At 40.2% G+C, this 20,381-nt stretch overlaps 1 protein-coding gene across 3 annotated transcripts in view; it reads right to left on the reverse strand.

Annotated features, from left to right (window-relative positions):
• Nucleotides 1–20,381, reverse strand: part of Magi3 (membrane associated guanylate kinase, WW and PDZ domain containing 3) — a 261,567-nt gene that overhangs the window by 39,365 nt on the left and 201,821 nt on the right. The gene's annotated exons all lie outside the window — the stretch shown is intronic.

Consider the following 20,381-nt stretch of genomic DNA (forward strand, 5'->3'; position numbering starts at 1 on the left):
GTGAACTTCAGATGCGTGCGCTGGCTAACGTGGGTCCTGGGGAATCGAGCCTCGAACCGAAGTCCTTAAGCTTCACAGGCAAGCACTTAACTGCTAAGCCATCTCTCCAGCCCAGATTTTGGATTTATTATGAGCCTGATTTTAAAAGGAAAAGCAGTAACAACAACAAACAAGCATGGTGTGTGTATGTAAAAGCAAAAGCTTTTAAAATGAAGAAAACCATCCTCACACAAAAAGGTTCAATTTATCTGCTTTGAGGAATTATTAAGATAAAGTAAAAAAATCAAACTCAGATTCAAAATGATACAAATACATGCATTTTTGTTTTGTTTTGTTTCTTGTTTTCTTGAGGTAGGGTCTCACTCTGGCTCAGGCTGACCTGGAATGGTCTCAGGGAGGCCTTGAACTCACCACGATCCTCCTACCTCTGCTTCCCTCTTCTGGGATTAAAGGTGTACACCACCACGCCCAGCTAGATGCACAATTTTAAGACACTAAGATGAGAGTCAATTTATAAAATAGTTTGTTTTCCTGATTTTACAATAACCACTTTTGTCACAGAATCATAACCACTAAATTTCAACAGTTAGTTAGTTTTTTTTTACTATTATTTATTTAGTTCTTAGAGAGAAAGAGAAAATATGGGCACGCCAGGGCCTCTAGCTTCACTACAACCAAACTCTAGACACATGTGCCTCCTTGTGCATCTGGCTTATGTGGGTTCTGGGGAATCAAACCTGGATCCTTAAGCTTTGCAGGCAAGTGCCTTAACCACTAAGGCAGCTCTCCAGCCCTGTTTGTTTGTTTTTTGAGATAAGGTCTCACTCTGTAGCCTAGACTGTGCTTGGACTCATGGTGATTCACCTGTGTCAGCCTCCAGAGTGCTGGGATTACAGGTGTGAGACACTATGCCCGGCTTAGTTGGGATATTTTTTAATACAACTTTAACTTTTATTTATTTTTCTTTTTAGACACACACACACACACACACACACAAAGACAGAGAGAGAGAGAGAGAGAGAGAGAGAGAGAGGGAGAGAGAGAGAGAGAGAGAGAGAGAGAGGGAGAGAGAGAGAGAGAGAGAGGGCATTGGAGCACCAGGGCCTCAGCCACCGCAATCAAACTCCAGATGCTTGCGTCACCTGTGGGCATGTGTGACCCTGCGCTTTTCCTCACCTGTGTGTGTCTGGCTAACACGGGATCTGGAGAGTTGAATGTGGGTCTTTAGGCTCTGCAAGCAAACGCATTAACCACTAAGCAATCTCTCTAGCCATAACCTTAGCTTTTGAAATGTCATCTATTGTCTTACCCATTTGACATTTTTATTTAATATGATTACTTAAAAGTTTAATGACAGATAAAAATAATTTATTTTGTTCTGATTACATGTGCACTTCAAATAAATTAACATGTGTGGTATTAAAAACATTACTTTGGGGAAATTTGTTTCATCATCTAAGAGGATACAGATATTAGACTAATCAGAAAAAAAGTTTTGACTGTCTTTTTAAAAACATTTTGACAATTTGCATACATGGTCATAATATATTTTGATTATATCCTCTATGGCTACCTTCTCTTGTGCCACCTCTTCCTTCTCTTCTCCACTGAAATTTTCTTCTTTCCACATAGTTCCTCTTCTACTTTGAAACTGTCTAGAATTTTAATAAAAGTATTCTTTTGCCCATTAGCTAAGTTTTAGGCAAATGAGAAACTATATTATAAAATTTTGGCTATATATATGCTATGAGAAGGCAGGGGAGACAGTTCAATTAATAAAATGCTTGTCTTGCAAGTATCGGGACCTGTTTGATTCCCATAGCATACATAAAAATGTTGGGTATGGTGACACACACTTGTAATCTCAGTACTGGAGAGGTAGACAGGCAGATCCTTGACTTTGACTAGCATCATCAAAAAGCTCCAGGCCAATGAGACCCTATTTCAAAACAAAAAGGTGGGCAGTATTTCTGAACAATGACACCCAAGATTATTCCCTGGTCTTCACATGCACACAGGTGTATGGGCATTCAAAGATGTATGCATGCCCACCAAGACTCACAGTTACACATATATACATATAAAAAGCTATGAAACATGTTTCATGGACAAATGTTGAGAAGACTGAAATTGAGAATGAAAAAGGAAATCCCTTCATTATATTTATAGTTTAAAATAATTTTATTTATGCTTTAAATATACTACATATAATATATTGTGGTTATTTTAGATGGTCTTTTTCTATATTATTCTTTATTTGCAAGCAGAGACAGAGGAGAGAGAAAGGAGGAGGGGGGTTGAGGGGAGGGAGGAAGGAGGGAGGGAGATAGACAGATAGATATAGATGTATGGGGAGAGAAAGAGAGAGAGAGTGAATGAATATGGGCGTACTACGGTATCTAACCACTGCTTCAGATGCATGTACCACTTTGTGCATCTGGCTTTACGTGGATTCAAATCCGGGTGGTTAGATTTTGCAGGTAAATGCCTTAACAACTGAACCATCTACCCAGCCCCTTTATTCCTATTTTTTGCATGGACACAGTACGTGTGGTGTGGTGCACGCACATGAATCTGCTGATGTGGTCCCCGGTACACTTGCCTGTGGCAGCTGGAGGAAAATATCAGCAGTCCCTTCCATCATTCATCTGTCTATTTTTCCTTGCAACAGAGTATCATACTGATTCTGGAGCTTGCCATTTGTGAGCCCCAGTGATTCTCTAGTTCTGCTTGCCCAGGACTGCAGACATATGTGGCCATGCCCAGCTGTTCATGTGGGTTCCGGAGACACAAATTCAAGTAGTCCCAGATCCCCTCAGGCTCTCATCCTTGAGCAGAAGGCACACTTAATTGTTGAGCCATCTCTCCAGCCCAGGCTTTCTTTTTCTTTTTTAAAGTTTCTATCACTTCACAGGAAAGTATCTAAGTGACTCAACCTAACTGTAAAGTAATTTGGTATGTGTTACCAAAAAGTGCAATAACTGAACCATCAAAATGTGTTTCATATTACATTAGTATGTGAGATAACAGATGACTAAAAAGCCTAGTAAATTTTGCAAGGAAGAATTTAGGCGTGGTGACTCAGGCCTTTAATCCCAGCACTTGGGGGGTTGAGACAGGAGGATCACCATGAGTTCAAGGCTACTGTGGAACTATAGAGTGGATTCCAGGCCAGCCTGAACTAGAGTAAGATCTTGTCTCAAAAAATTGAAGAAAAAAAGTAATTTATTGCTGAAAGGATGGCTCAGGAGTTAAAAGCCCTTGCTTGCAAAGCCTAACAGCCCAGGTTCAATTCCCCAGTATTCACAAAAAGCCAGATGCACAAAAGTGGAGCATGCATCTGGAGTTCATTTGCAGCAGCTATAGACCCTGTTTGCCCATTCTCTCTGTCTCTATCTCCAATCAATAAAATATTAAAAAAAAAAAAAAAAGCTAAAAGGACCTCGATGGAAGACTAAAATCCTTCTGGAAGAAAGTTCTTAACACTCCTGAATATTCAATGACTTGTCTTCAATCTCTTCCCAGCTTCCTCTGAAACAAACACAGTCTGCCATTAGAGTTAAATTTTTCCTCACAACCAGAAAGAAAAATGGGTAAAAACTATGGAATGTAAGAATTTGCTTGATATCATTAAAACCACCATGTTTAGGGTCTTGGAATAAAAAGAAAAAAGCAAATCCAATATAAGTAGGCAGAAAGAAGTAATTAAGATCAGGGTGGAAATTAATGAACTGGAAACCAAAACAAAAGGCAATACAAAGAATCTACAAAACAAGTATTGGTTTCTTTGAAAGGATTAAAAAGATAACAAACAGCCAAACTAACTAAAAGAAACACAGAAGTCCTAAACTAATAAAATTATAGATGAAAAGGGGTCAATTATTATAGATACTAATGAAATTCAAAAAATCAGTGGGATATACTTTAAATACATATACACTAAACTGGATAATCTGAAAGAAATAGATTAATTTATTGATCCATAGGACCTCCCAAGTGAAACCATAGGTAAGTAATAAATAGCTAAATCAATAAATAAATTATTTAAATAATTTAAACAGATCTGTAACAAGCAATGAGAATGAAACAGTAATAAAAGATCTAGGCTGGAAAGACAGCATAGTGGTTAAGACACTTGCCTGTGAATCAAAGGACGCAGGTTCAATTCCCCAGGACCCACATAAGCCAGATGCAGAAGGGGTGCATGTGTCTAGAGTTTGTTTGCAGTGGCGAGAGGCCCTGCCACACCCATTCTCTCTGTGTGTCTCTTCTCTATCTCTCTGCTTGCAAATAAATAAACAAAAAAGTTTTAAAAAGATCTCCCCACTAAAAAAAAGGCCAGGCCTAGATAGATTCAGAGCTGAATCTTACTACATCTTCAAAGAAGATATAACACCACTGCTTTTCAAACTATTTCATAAAACTTAATACTTCCAAATTCCTTTTTACAAAGCTGGTATTATCCTGCTACCCAAACTAAATAAAGATAAAGACAAAGATACACATAGGCACACACACAGAAAATTATAGACCAATCTCTCTGATGAACACAGATGCAAAAATTCTCAATAAAATACATACAAACACAGTTCAAGAACACATTTAAAAAAAATCCATGGATAAACTGAGTGTGGTGTTGTATGCACTTTAATCCCAGCACTTGGGAGGGAGATGTAGGAGGATCACCATGAGTTCGAGGCCACCCTGAGAATACAGAGTGAATACCAGGTCAGCCTGGGCTAGACTGGGACCCTACCTTGAAAAACCAAAATAAATTAATTAATTAAAATAAAATAAAAATCCATGAAAATCAAGTTAAGTTTACTCTAGAGGAAGGTACAATAAAACATACACAAAGAAATAAATGCAATGCATTAAATAAGTAGATTTAAGAATAGAAACCACATGATCATCCTGATAGATGCAAAAAAGGCTTTTGACAAGATCCAATATCTCTTTATGCTAAACATTTTGAAGAAACTGGGAATAGAAGGAATGTATCTTAGTATAGTAAAGGGTATATACAACAAGCTTATACCCAGCATCATATTAAATGAGGAAAAACTAAAAGCATTTCCATTAAAGTCATTGACAAGACAAGACACTTTCTCTTCTCTTGTTTAATACAGTGATGGAAGTCTTAGCCACTGCAATAAAACAAGAGAAGAAAATAAAATGGATACAACAAAAAAAGGAAGAAGTCAAAGTATTGTTATTTGCAGATTTATGATTTAACACATAACAGATCCTAAAGACTCTATCAGAAAATTCTGAGAACTGATAAACACTTTTTATCAAGGTGGTAGGCTACAAAATTAACATAAAATCTGTAGCCTTTTTTCTGTTTTTAACTTTTCTTTAAAATAATATTTTATCTATTTATTTGAGAGAGAAAGAGAGAACAGAAAGAGGCAGGTAGAGAGAATGGGCAAGCCAAGGCGTCTAAACTCGATCCACGTGCCACTTTGTGCGTCTGGCTTTACATGGGTACTAGGGAATTGAACTTGGGTCCCTTTGGTTTCAATCAAGCACCTTAACTCACTAAGCCATCTCTCCTGCCCCAAATCTATAGCTCTTCTACATACCAATAACAAACAAGCTGAGAAAGAAACTCTATTCATAATTGTCCCCCCCCCAAACAAAGAAATATCTAGGACTACACATAACAAAGGAAGTGAATGATCTCCATAATGCAAACTCTCAAGAGTAAAACTGAAAAGAGGAACCCTTCTACACTGCTAGTGGGAATGCAATCTGGTCCAGCCATTGTGGAAATCAGCGTGGAGATTCCTAAGACAGCGAAAAATTGATCTACCATATGACCGAGCTATAGCACTCCTAGGCATACATCCTAAGGACTCATCCCATTTCCTTAAAAGTACGTGCTCAACCATGTTTATTGCTGCTCAATTCATAATAGCTGAGAAATGGAACCAGTCTAGATGTCCCTCAACTGATGAGTGGATAATGAAGATGTGGCACATTTATACAATGGAGTTCTACTCAGTGGTAAAGAAAAATGAAGTTATAAATTTGTAGGAAAATGGATGGATCTGGAAAGGATTATACTAAGTGAGGTAACCCAGGCCCAGAAAGCCAAGCGCTGCATGTTCTTCCTCATATGTGGATCCTAGCTACAGATGATTGGGCTTCTGTGTGAGAAGGAAAAAACTCAGTAGCAGAGGCCAGTAAGTTAAAAAGGAGATATAAAGGGAAGAGAAAGGAAGGGAGGAGGGTACTTAATAGGTTGGTATTGTATATATCTAAGTAGAAGAATAAATTAACGGGGGTGAAAAGGCCCAAAGTGAGGTCAGGGGAAGAGATTGAGTAAAGGAAAGGTGGAGAGAGGGCTAATCAAAATCTAAGAGGATGCAAATAAATCATATGAAATCCTCCAGTTTCGGACAATGGAACACTCAGGAATCATATATCATTGTTAGAAAATTTTCAGTGCCAGGGATGGGATACTTCCAGTGAGTTGTTGGCCAGGGAGGTCCCTGATGCCCCCAAAACATTATAGGCCATTGCCGAGGCCCTTGGTTTCCCACCAGGAATAGATGGTAAGACCCTATTGCTGAAGACTCCACATACTTGGGCTGCAAGGCCACTGAGAAATCATGCTGGAACTGAGCTGATAACCTCCTCCATGTAGACCAGCTGACAGAAAGCTAGAAGAAGCCATTCTACATGTAGTTCAATGGAAGAAAGAGATACCACCAGTGAAGATACTCAACAGTGGACACTGCAAGCCTTATAATTGGCCAGCCAGGTCAAATGAGCCAACAGGTGCAATAGTGGCGTGGCATGTCTGTCATGGTGGAAACCAACTGCCTTCCAACTGGACTGGAGGCCCACTCCATGGGTAGGAACACATCCCTGATACTGAAAACTTAAAAACAGGGGTGGTCATGAGCCCTAGGGGTGTAACATCTGCTGATGTCTGGAAAAATGTATATACTATGCTTATCAAACTGCCCAGTAAGCACTACTCTTAATGTTCATACTCTTATATTAATGCTACTCTCACTTTGGGTAGAGAATCTTCTCTTTTCAGATGGCAGTGACCTTGGGATGACTCAGAAGGTAGCATAGTGCTAGAAAGTAGTGACTGGAGTACTAACATCTCAATCACACCTTCCAAGGCTTAGGGTCTAATGAGGAAGAGGTGGCGGAAAGAATGTAAGAGCCAAAGGAAGGATAGGACTCCTTATAACGTGTTCCATCCAGACATAAAATGGCCTGGATATCCATGACCTCATAGTGCCTGACACTACCTACACAAGACCATCATAAGAGGAGGAAAAGATCATGACATCAAAATAAAAGAGTCAGGCTGGAGAGATGGCTTAGCAGTTAAATGCTTGCCTGTGAAGTCTAAAGACCCTGGTTTGAGGCTTGATTCCCCAGGACCCACGTTAGCCAGATGCACAAGAGTGCGCATGTGTCTGGAGTTTGTTTGCAGTGGCTGGAGGCCTTGGTGCGCCCATTCTCTCTCTCTGTCACTTTCAAATAAATAAATTAATTAATTAATTAAACTAAAAAAAAAATAAAATAAAAGAGAGGCTGATTGAGATGGGGAGGGGGATATGATAGAGAATGGAATTTCAAAGGGGAAAGTGGGGGGGGGGAAGGAGAGTATTACTATGGGATATTTTTATTTATTTATTTATTTATTTATTTATTTATTTATTTGAGAGCAACAGACACAGAGAGAAAGACAGACAGAGGGAGAGAGAGAATGGGCACGCCAGGGCTTCCAGCCACTATGGGATATTTTTTATAAGCATGGAAAAATATTAATAAAAATTGAGAAAAAAAATAATACAAAAAAGAACAAAACTGACCAAGATATTAAAAGATAGGAAGATCTCTTTTGCTCATGGCCTGGAATAAATAATAAGAGTGAAAATGGCTATCTTAGGAACAACAATATATAGAGCCGGCAAAAACCAATCTTAAAATTTATTTGGAGGCACAAAAGACCTCAGATAGCCAATGCAGTCCTGAGGGAGAGAAAAGTAGTGTTGAGGCTAGGGAAATGGCTCAGTGGATCAAATACCTGCTACTCAAGCCTCAGAACCTGAGTCTGATCCATGGAGGATTCTGTAGTCCCAGCAAGCATGCTGATGGTAAGATGAGAAGCAGAGACAGGAGAATTTCTGGGAAGCTGGCAATGAGTGCACAAAACAACAGGGAGATGTTTGAGAGATGACTCAGTAGTTACAGGCACTTGCTTTACAAGCATGTTGGCCTGAATTCAGTTCCCCAGGACCCATGTAAAGCCAGAGGCAAAGTGGTGCATGCCAATGTGCCTACAGCACTGAGAGGCTGGAAGCCTGTAGGCCAGCTGGGCTGGTGCATACGAAGCAGTAAAAACACAAGGGAGACCTTGTCTGAATTTAAAAGTGAAAGGAGGACTTCCGGTCAAGATGGTGTCCACCTCACTGTGCTGCACATCCTAGGAGAGGAAAGGCAATATGTTTAGGGTTCGTTGGATCTTCTAGGGGGAAGCAGACTCTAACAGAACTCCAGTGGAAGGGTGCAGAGGAGCAAAATAGGGAATTGGCTGATTTCCACACTCTCAGGTAGCCCACCAGTCCCCCAGCCCCTCAAGCAGCCGTCCTAGCCGCAGTCCCAGAAGCAGGTTCCTCCTGCACAAACCACAGGCAAGAGGACCCAGGCCAGCAGGCTAGCAACCAACCCCCCGGCGTTCCCACCACCGCAGAGCTCCACACAAGAACTCCGTGCCTCCCCCATGCATGGACCCAGGTCAGCAGGCTAGTATTCCCGCAGGGGACCACCACATGACACCATGCCACTCGCTGCAGCCCCCTACCCCAGTGCTCTGTCCTACTTGCTGCCATTCCCAAGCCAGTGCACCATCCCAGGCCAGCACCACTGCCATCCCCCACCACCGTACATGGACCCAGGTCAGCAGGCTAGTGCTCCCCCTCGCCCCCCAGTTGTCACCAAGGACCACCACACGTCCCTGCCCCTCTGTGTGTGGACTTAGGCCAGCAGACTAGGGTTCCCCTTCCCTAAACTCTCCCACCACTGGGGACCTCCATGCCCTGCCCTTCCCCCACTTGTCACCCAACCTACAGCAGTCCCATACCCCAGCCCTGCCCTGTCACAGGACCCAACAGCCCATTCCACCCCTTGCTACAGGGTCCTAAGGGACTTGCTGTCCCATTCCTTCACCTTGCAGCATTGTAGAACCACCACATATTCCTATCCCCCACCCTCACAGCCCAACCACAACACCAGTCTGCTTTGTCCCATTCCCCCCTAATTCCTGTCCCCTAGAGTCACCTGACCACATAGTCCCATACCCCAAATCACAGAATAACAAGTCCCTTCATCAGGTCCCCAGTTCCCCACCATAGCCTCATGGGCTCCTTCCCTAGTGTGATAGTTAAGGTGTTGTCAACTTGATCTGTTAGTAATCCACAGGCTGCTTCTAGGAAGGATCAACTAAAGGAGGAGGTCTTTCTCCCAGGGTGAGCCCTTCCCCCAGAGTGGGCGGCCCGCTCAGAGAGGGACTTGATATAAGGAAGCTCTGGGTAGAAGAGTTTCCTTTTCCTTCCTTCCTTCCACTTGGCTGCCGGAGCTGCTCCCTACCTTCTAGCGTGGATTGAAGACCAGTACGGACTAAAGACCAACATCAACTGAAGACGCACGTGGATCGAAACCCAGTGGCTCCTCAGGAAGCCTCCAGGCTTTCCGGCACCATCTGCAGTGCCGGGTCGGGACTGCTGAGGCATCTGGCCACGTGGACTGAGCAGCTACCAGGTTCGGTGATTCTCGGGCCTGCAACTGCTATTGGACTACTGTAAGCTAATCCAATAAATTCCCTTTATAAAATAATTCATTCTAGTAATTCTGTTCCTCTAGAGAACCCTGACTAATACACCTAGAGAAGGTAGGCCCCATTGCCATCAGAAGCCTAGTGGAACCAAATATAAAAGGGAGTAATCACTGAAGACACTTCAAGGGTAGATTACAGCTTCCTCCTAAATTACATAAGACTCCTACACTGTGATGGGCAGACCTCAGTGCAAAAGGATTGCCCAGTCCCACAATGGATGTCTCTAATCAAAACATAGAAGAGACAATAGAATCAGAACTCCAAAATGAAGATACAAACTATGGGCTGGAGAGATGGCTTAGTGGTTAAGGCATTTGCCTGCAAAGCCAAGGGACCCAGGTTTGATTCCCCAGGACCGACATTAGCCAGATGCACAAGGTGGCACATGTGTCTGGAGTTTGTTTGCAGTGGTTGGGGGCCTTGGCACACCCATTCTCTCTCTCTCTCCCCCTACCCTCCTTTCTCTCTGTCAAATAATAAAATAAAAATGACAAAAAAGATACAAACTATGCAACCCTGACCAAGCAAATAGCAGAACTTGCAGAAAAGCAACAGGGGCGATGATCATATGAACGCTGTCTTCACTAGATTAGACCAAGTAGAAAAAAAACAGGAAGGGTTCCAAAGACAGCTAAATGATCTGAAGGACAGAAAAATACGACTCAATAACCAACTGGCTAAGCTCAATGAAGACATAAAGAAATGCAAGGATGAATTCCAAGAAGCATTAAGAAAATCAGAAAATGATGTGAAAAAGGAACTCAACAGAGTGATGGAAAGCATACATAAAAAAGCAGTAGAAAATACAAACCAAATTGAACAAGTCAAAACTCTATAAAAGCTCTCAAGAATAGTTAGCCATGTGATGTGGAGGACAGAAACTCAGAACTGGAAGACAAAACAGAAGAAACAGTTTGTAAGTCCAAAAGTTTCAGTAAGTTCAAAATTTTTTTGTGAACAGAATGTGAGGGAACTGTAGGATACCCTTAAATGTCCCAACCTTCAGATCACAGGAATACCAGAAAGGGAAGAAATTCAGACCAAAGGCATAGAGAACTTATTCAACAAAATTATCAAAGAAAACTTTCCGACTCTCTTAAAAGAAAGTCCCATCAAATTCGAGAAGCTAACAGAACTCCAAACAGACTGGACCAAAGGAGAAATTCTCTAAGCCTTATTATCAGTAAGACTAAACATCAATACCAAAGAAAACATCCTAAAAGCAGCTAGGGAGAAACAACACATTACACATAAAGATAACCCTATCAGAATTACTTCAGATTTCTCAATGGAAACTCTTAAGGGCCTGGAATGGAACACTGCAAAGTCTAAGAACCTATGGTTTCCAACCCAAACTACTCTACCCAGCAAAAGTATCCCTCACAATAGATGGTGAAAACAAAACTTTCCATGACAAAACTCAGCTTTACAACTATATGAGCACAAAGCCAAACCTGCAGAAGCGTACTTCAGGGAATTCTCCACACAAAAGAATCAAATAACCAGTTACAAGTGCCTATAAGAAGCAGATCACACTAACCAAACTCAGAGAAAGCGCAAAAAAAAAAAAAAAAAAAAAAACAACCCTACAAAGTCCAAGAAAACAATAAACCGCATAAACCACCATAATATGGCAGGGTTTAAATCAAACCTTTGTAGTCATTACCCTAAATATTAATGGCCTTAATTCACCCATCAAGAGACATAAATTAACAGGGTGGATCAGAAAATTAGACCCCTCAATCTGCTGTTTTTAAGAAACCCACCTCACCACTAAAGGCAGCCACCTCCTCAGGGCTGAAGGGTGGAAAATGATATTCCAAGCAAATGGAAATAAGAAACAAGCAGGCATAGCTATACTAATACTGGATAAAATAGACTTAAAACCAAAAGTAATCAAAAAAGACAAAGGAGGCCACTTCTTTACTTATCAAGGGAATGACCCAACAAGAGGATATCACAATCATCAATCTTTATGCACCAAACACAGGTGCATCACAATTCATAAAACAAAACCTACTTGACAACTAAACAGAAATAACAACCAACACCATCATAGGTGGGGACTTCAGTACTCCATTATCAGCAATAGATAGAGCATCCAAACAAAAAATCAACAGGGAAGTAAGAAAGTTCAACAAAACCATAGAACAATTAGACCTAATGGGTATCTGTAAGACATTCTATCCAAAATCCACAGACTACACATTCTTCTCGGCAGCCCATGGAACTGTCTCTAAAATAGATCATATACTGGGTCTTAAAGCCTGCCTCCATATATTTAGGAAGATTGACATAATTTCCTGCATGATATCAGATCACAATGCTGTATTGCTAGAAATTAACAACAATAGATACACCAGGAAACCCATCAGCTCCTGGAAGCTGAACAACACACTTTAAGCAACAAATGGGTACTGGATGAAATGAAATATGAAATTGTGAAATTTCTATAAATGAATGACAATGAGAACATATCATACCAAAATTTATGGTACACAATGAAGGTGGTCCTCAAGGGAAAATTCATAGCACTAAATGCCTTCATAACAAAGAGAAATCCCAAATCAATAATCTAGCCATCCACCTTATGTCACTGGAAAAGCAAGAAGAATCCAACCAAAAAAGCTCCAGATGGAAAGAAATAATTAAGATCACAGCAGAAATTAATGAATTGGAAACTAAGAAAACAGTTAAGAAAATTGATGAAACAAAGAGCTGGTTCTTTGAAGAAAATAAGACTGATAACCTCTGGCCAATTTGATCATGCAAAAAAAAAAAAAAAGAGTCACTTCAAATTAACAAAATTAGAAATGAAAAAGGAGAGATCACAACAAACATAAGGGGAGAATCATCAGGACTTATTTCAAAAACCTCTACTCTACAAAATTGGATAATATGGAGGAGATGGATGAATTTCTGGACACATACCACCTACTAAAGCTAAACTCAGAACAGATTAATCTCCTAAGCAAACGTATCACACACATCACGACTGAAAACATAATGAAAAACCTCCCTCAAAAGAAGAGTCCAGGACCAGCTGGCTGCTAGGCTGAATTCTATCAAACCTTCATGAAGGAACTGAAACCAATTTTTCTCAAACTGTACCACACAATCTGAGAACAGGGAAAGCTCCCCAACTCCTTCTATGAAGCTACTATCACCCTAATACCAAAACCAGACAGAGATGCCACAAGAAAAGAAAACTACAGGCCTATTTCCCTGGTGAACTTAGATGCAAAGATTCTGAACAAAATCCTTACAAACTGAATTCAACAACTCATCAAAAGCATTATCCACCTTGATCAAGTAGGCTTCATCCCAGGAACACAGGGGTGGTTCAACATACAGAAATCTGTTAATGTAATATAGTAAATAAATAAGCTTAAACACAAAAACCACATGAGCATTTTGATAGATGCAGAAAAGGCTTTTGACAAAATACAACATTACTTCATGATCAAAACATTGGAGAGAATAGGCATGGAGGGTTTATATCTCAACATAATAAAGGCTATATATAAAGCTTCTAAATCCCAAATGGAGAGAGAATGAAGGAATTCCCATTGAGATCAGGAACAAGACAGGAGTATCCACTCTCATCTCTGCTCTTTACCATAGTACTTGAAGTCCTAGCTCAAGCAATAAGACAGGAGAACGGAATAAAACGGAGACAAATTGGAAAGGAAGAAATTAAGTTAGTCCTATTCGCAGACAACATGATTCTATACATAAGAGACCCGAGAACCTCTATCTCAAAACTCTTAAAGGTGATTAAGTCCTTCAGCAAAGTAGCAGGATACAAAATCAATGCACAAAAATCAGTAGCCTTTCTATGTGCAAAAGACAAAGATACAGAGAAAGAAATAAGTGACATTGCCCATTTTCAATAGCAACAACAAGAAAAATACCTTGGAGTAACATTAACCAAGAATGTGAAAGACCTATACAATGAAGACAAAAAAATACTCAAGAATGAAATTAAGGAGGACTTGAGAAAATGGAAAGACCTCCCATGTTACTGGATAGGGAGAATTAACATTATGAAAAAGAGCAATCTTACCAAAGGCAATATATAGATTTAACACAATATCAATAAAAAAATCCCAACATTTTTCTTCACAGAGATAGAAAAAATGATCTCAAAATTCATATGGAATGGCAGAAGGCCTTGGATATCCAAGCGTATCCTCAGCAAAAGAAACACCTCTGGAGGTATCACCAGACCTGATCTAAGACTATATTACAAAGCCATAGTAATAAAAACAGCATGGTACTGGTATAAAAACAGGATTATAGACCAATGGAACAGAATCAAGGACCCAGACTTTGGGTCAAGTAACTACAGCTACTTGATATTTGACAAAGGCCCTAACAATGTAGTCTGGAAAAAAAGAGCATCTTCAACACATGGTGCTGAACAAACTAAATAACCATTTGCAGGAAAATGAAACTTGATCCACATATCTCGCCATGCACAAAAATCAAGTCCAAATGGATCAAAGACCTCAGTATAAGAACAGAAACTTGGCTACTACTGGAAGAAAAAATAGGAGGAACTTTCCATGATATAGGAATGGGAAAAGCCTTCCTTTACAAAATCCCAGTATCTCAGGAACTTAAACAATCTCTCAAACATTGGGATCTCATGAAGCTGAAAAGTTTCTTCACAGACAAACATACAATAAGCACAGCCAACAGATTACCCACAAAATGAGAGAAAATTTTTGCTGGTTATACAACTGATGGAGGCCTAATTTCTAGACTCTACAAAGAACACAAAAACTTAATAAAAAGTCAAACAAGGGCTGGAGAGATGGCTTAGTGGTTAAGTGCTTGCCTGTGAAGCCTAAGGACCCCAGTTCAAGGCTCGATTCCCTAGGACCCATATTAGCCAGATGCACAAGGGGGCACACACATCTGGAGTTCACTTGCAGTGGCTGGAGGCCCTGGCACACCCATTCTCTCTCTCCCTCTTTGCCTCCTCCTCTCTTTCTGTCTGTCACTCTCAAATAAATAAATAAAAATAAACAAAAAAGAAAAGTCAAACAACCCACTCAAAAAATGGAGCAAAGAACTGGACAGGCACACACTTAAGAAATGTTTGAGCTGGAGAGTTGGCTTAGTGGTTAAGTGCTTGCCTGTGAAGCCTAAATACTCTGGTTTGAAGCTTGATTCCCCAGGACCCATGTTAGCCAGATGCACAAGGGGGCACGCATATCTGGAGTTTGTTTGCAGTGGCTGGAGACCCTGGTGCACCCATTCTTTCCCTCTTTCTCTCTCTTTCTCTCTCTGCCTCTTTCTCTGTCTGTAGCTCTTGAATAAATAAATAAATAAAAATGAACAAAAAAATTTTAAAAAAAGAAAATGTTCATCATCCCTAATCACCAAGGAAATGCAAATTTAAAAAATTATGAGATTCTACCTTACCCCAGTAAGGACAGCAAGCATTAAAAAATCAAATGAAAACAAATGCTGGTGAGGATGTGGAGAAATAGGAACACTCAATTCACTGCTGGTGAGAATGTAAGATGGTACAACCACTGTGGAAAGCTATATGGAGACTCCTAAAAAGGTTGACTATAGAATTACCAACAGATCCAGTTATTCCCTTACTAGGAGTTTACCCTAAAAGCTCCACATTTTAGTTCAGAGAGATCTGCTCAACCATGGTTATAGCTGCTCAATTCAAAATAGCTAAGAGCTAGAATCAACCCAGACATCTATCAGTAGATGAATGGATAACCAAGACTTGGTTTATCTACATGATGGAAATTCTACACAGCACTAAGGAAAAATGACACAATGAAATTTTAAGGAAAATGGTCGAACCTGGAACAGATCATTCTCAGCAAACTCACCCAATCAGAGAAAGATAACTGTCGCATGGGCTCACTCATCTGTGTCTCCTAACCAGAATCTGCCCAAGGTGCTGACATACCTAATAAAGCACCTCAAGGACTGGACAGTTAGGGAGGAAGGGAGGGGCGGCTTTGAAGGGAGGGTAAGGGTGGGGGTGGGGGACACAAAACTGGAACCAAATTGCAAGGGTACCATAAAATTCTACATTCTAAAACACAGACTAAATGGTTGAACCTTCATCAGGTCCTTAGCAGGAACACCTGAATCACAGGGTTCTGGAGAGGGTAAGATGAAGATTAACCTTAATCTTCTGTTTGTGTTTCTCTCTCTTTCCCCTTCTTCTCTTTTATATTACCTATCTTTTTCTTTCTTCTTTTCCTTGGTACTGGCCTGTAACACCCAGTACTAGCATGTGGCTAACATCCACAATAAGCTGTTGATCAGAGAGATCTACAAGGTTTCCCAAAAGAAGGCAGATTTCTGTCAGAGTATTTGATGACCCACCAATGGTTATTGGTAAGACCCCAGTGCTGAAGACACCATATACTATTGGTACAGAACATGGCTGGAATCTGGAAGAGTCAGTCCCCAGACAGTTAGTCTGTCTAGTGCCAGAAGAAGCGACTGGGGGAAAATGACCAACATCTGTCCAAGTAACTCATGGTCTAAGCTACTCAGCAGCATACAACCTGATGTGATGCTCATACAAGTGCAATAGTGGCACACAGCCATGGTGGGTAACCAATTGCCCTTGATTTGGCTAACTGATCCACTCTGTGGAATGGAGCCCATAGCTGGAACTGCGAAACAAGTCAGAGCCATATCCAAAAAATGAGCCCACTCTCCACTATCAAGCTCCCACAAATTGTGGGCTACAAAAGGGCCTACACCTATTAAATTCTCTCTAAATTAATAATGGTTATCCCATTTTTCTGGTGCTGACTTCACTCTCCACTGAAGAATTTGCTTCCCTTTTTCAGATGGACACAGATTCTGAGGAGAGAATCAGGTCATTGCACCTCAACAGGGCCCCAGCTGAAACCAAGAGTAATTGAAACCAAGACAAATGAACAAGAGTGTGGTACCAGTGTTAGGGTGAAGGAGATAGACACAGAGAATACTCAATTCCTATCAAACCAAATATCCAGAGACACAGAGGCCCCCAAGACCTCATCACTGAAGTAGATCCAAAACGAACCCAACATGGTTCAGAGAAATTTGCAGAACAGGGGGCAGAAAGATTGTTAGAGCCACAAGTTGGGTCATTGTGCACAGAGACATTGCCTCTTAACCATAACTGGTGGCTAACCCCACAATGCATGACCCATATTCCCCAATAAGGAGGGTCCCTGAGGAGGGGGGATGACAGGGAAGAGGCTAAAGATGGTACCAGCATGGCTGTATACACACTGTGTACATAAACTAATAAAAAATTAGTTTTAAAAAAGTGAAAGGAGGGCTGGAGAAATGGCTTAGTTGTTAAGGTGTTTGCCTACAAAGCCAAAGGACCTAGGCTTGATTCCCTAGGGCTCACATAAGTACACGGTGGTGCATACATCCAGAGTTCGTTTGCAGTGGATAGAGGTCCTGGTGTGCCTATTCTCTCTATCTTTCCCTCTCAAATAAATAACACTTTTTTAAAAAGGTGGCCTGAACTGCACAAGGTGGCATATGCATCTAGAGTTTGTTTGCAGTGGCTGGAAGCCCTGGGGTGCCCATTCTCTCTCTCTCTTTCTCTCTCCCCCTGCCTCTTTCCCTCTCTCAAATAAATAAATAAAAATAAAATGCCAGATGTGGTGACACACGCCTTTAATCCCAGCACTCAGGAGGCAGAAGTAGGAGAATCGCTGTGAGTTCAAGGCCACCCTGAGACTCCATAGTGAATTCCAGGTCAGCTTGAGCTAGAGTGAAACCCTACCTCAAAAAACCAATATATATATATATATATATATATATATATATATATATATATATATATATATATATATTTAAATTAAAAAGGGGGGCTGGAGAGATGGCTTAGCAGTTAAGGTACTTGCTACAAAGCCAAAGGACCCGGGCTCCCAGGATGGTGGCGTATGTGTCTACACATCATTTGCAGTGGCTGGAGGTCCTGGCACACCCATCCTCTCTCTTTCTCTCTCTGCCTGCCTCAAATAAATAAATAAAAATACAATATAAAAATATTTTTTTTAAAAAGTGAAATGAGAAGACCTTGTTCATACATACACACATCATATATACCCACACATACATACAAATACACACACATATTTAAAAAAGCAGAAGGAAGGGAAGATGTTTCAGTGGTTAAAGGCATTTGCTTGCAAAGCCTACTAACCCAGGTTCAATTCCCAAGCAACCCTGTAATGGTGACAGAAAAATAGATGCAAGAGTCTGACATTTGTTTCCAGCAGCTAGAGGCTCTGGCACACTCATACACACAACCACATATGCTAATAAATTTTAAAAAATTAAATATAAATAACTACAAAACCAGATCCAGAATGAAAAACCCTGCCTCAAATGAGGTAGGAAGGTGAGGGCCAATGTAAATATTCTCTCTCTCTCTATCTCACACACAGACACACACACTCCAAGAGGTATCACCACATCTGATTTCAAGTTGTATTTTAGTACAAAAACAGATAACTGGAACAGACCAACAGATCCTGACATCAACCCACATGATTAAAGCTATCTATTTTTGACTAAATTCCAAGATTACTCATTGGAGAAAAGATAGCCTTTTTAACAAATGGTGCTAGAAAAAAAAACTATATATCCACATGCACAAGAATGAAACTAAATCCTTATCTCTCAGCCTGCACAAAATTCAACCCCAAATCCAAGACTTTAATGTGAGATCTGAATCTATTCAACTGCTGGAAGAAAAGAAATCAGGAAAATACTTTATGATATAGGAATGAGTAAAAATAGTAGCTCAGGAAATAAGGTCAGCATGGGACCTCATGAAATTAAAATACTTCTGAAGAGCACTGGAAACACTTGAATGAAAAACAGGCTAGCAAATGGGAGAAAAATCCCTTCCAACTATAATCTGGCAGAAGGTTAATATTTAGAACACACAAAGAACTCAAAAAGATAATCAACACACACACACACACACAAAAAAAAAATCCATATCACAAAATGGGCTACAGAACAGAGAGTTTTTAAGAGAAGAAACACAAATGGCCAATAAATATTTTTTAGTTCATCATACTTAGACATCAGGAAAATGAAAACTAAAACTACACTGGGATTCCATCTCACACTGGTCCGAATGGCTATAATCAAGAAATCAAATAATGGCTTAGCGGTTAAAGGTGCTGGCTTTCAAAGTTTGTCAGCTCATGTTCAATTCCCCAGCAGTTCATGTAAAGCCAGATGGGCATTCGTTTGCAGCAGCAAAAGACCCTGGCATGTGTATGCAAATAAATGAACAAAAACAATTTTAAGAAGAAAACAAATGACAACACATGTTGGCAATGGGTATGGGAAAAGAACTCTTATTCATGGTTGGTGGGAGTGTAAATTGGTGTAGCCAGTATAGAAATTAGTATGGAGGTTTCTCAGAAGGCTAAAAATAGAACTACCATCTGTCCCAGCTATACTGCTCCTGGTCACATAACCAACCAAATGACTCTACAATCTACTATATTGATTCTTGTTCATTAATGTTCATCACTACACACTTCATATTAGCTAGGAAATGTGATTAGTGATAGATGTCTATCAACTGAGGAATGGATAATGAAAATGTGGTACAATGGAATTCTATCAGCCATAAAGGAAAATGAAATTATGAAATTTGCTAGAAAAAGGATGGTACTGGAAAATATACTAAGTGAGATAACTCAGGTACAGAAAGGCAAACACCTCGTATTCTCTCTCATATGCAAATCCTAGCTTAGAACCTTGATGTATGTGTGTTGTTGTGGGAACACAGGTGCCAGGAAGCTAGAAAAAAAGACCACATGAGGAGGGAAAAAAATGAGGTTTCAAGGGAGGAGAGTAGTGAAGGTAGCAGATCTTCAGTGATATAAAAGTCAGAAAATCAGAGGACATATTGGGGGAAGGTAAGAGGTTTTGTGAAAGCTGGGTAAGGAGGCAGGGACATGGGGCAAAGGAGATGAAATACTTAACTAAAACTAAGTACATGTATTAGTAAAGAATAAAAATAAATAAAAGAATAATGTCATATATATATATGCATGTGTGTATATAATGTTATATGTGTGTATGTGTATGTATATATATATGTGTATATATATATGGAGGAGGGCTGGGAAGATTGCTTAGTGGTTAATGGCACTCGCTTGCAAAGCCTGCTGTTCTGAATCCAATCCCCAAACCACCCACATGAGCCAAATGCAAAAAGTAATGAAAGCATCTGGTGTTCATTTGTAGTCGAAACACACATACATGCACACATAAATAAATAAACTTTTGTTTAAAAGAGCATGCCTTCAATCCCAAAACTCAGGAGGTTGAGGTGGTAAGATTAGGCCAGTCTGGGCTACAGAGTGAGTTCCAGGCCGGCCCAAATTAAAGTGAGGCTCTGCCTCAAAAAAAAAAAAAAAGTGATAAAGAGTACTACACAAATGGAAAAAAAAAAAAACTTTATAGTATATTGGTAGCTTTA

Source organism: Jaculus jaculus, chromosome 19 (assembly GCF_020740685.1).
Source record: "Jaculus jaculus isolate mJacJac1 chromosome 19, mJacJac1.mat.Y.cur, whole genome shotgun sequence".
NCBI classification, from domain to species: Eukaryota; Metazoa; Chordata; class Mammalia; order Rodentia; family Dipodidae; genus Jaculus; species Jaculus jaculus.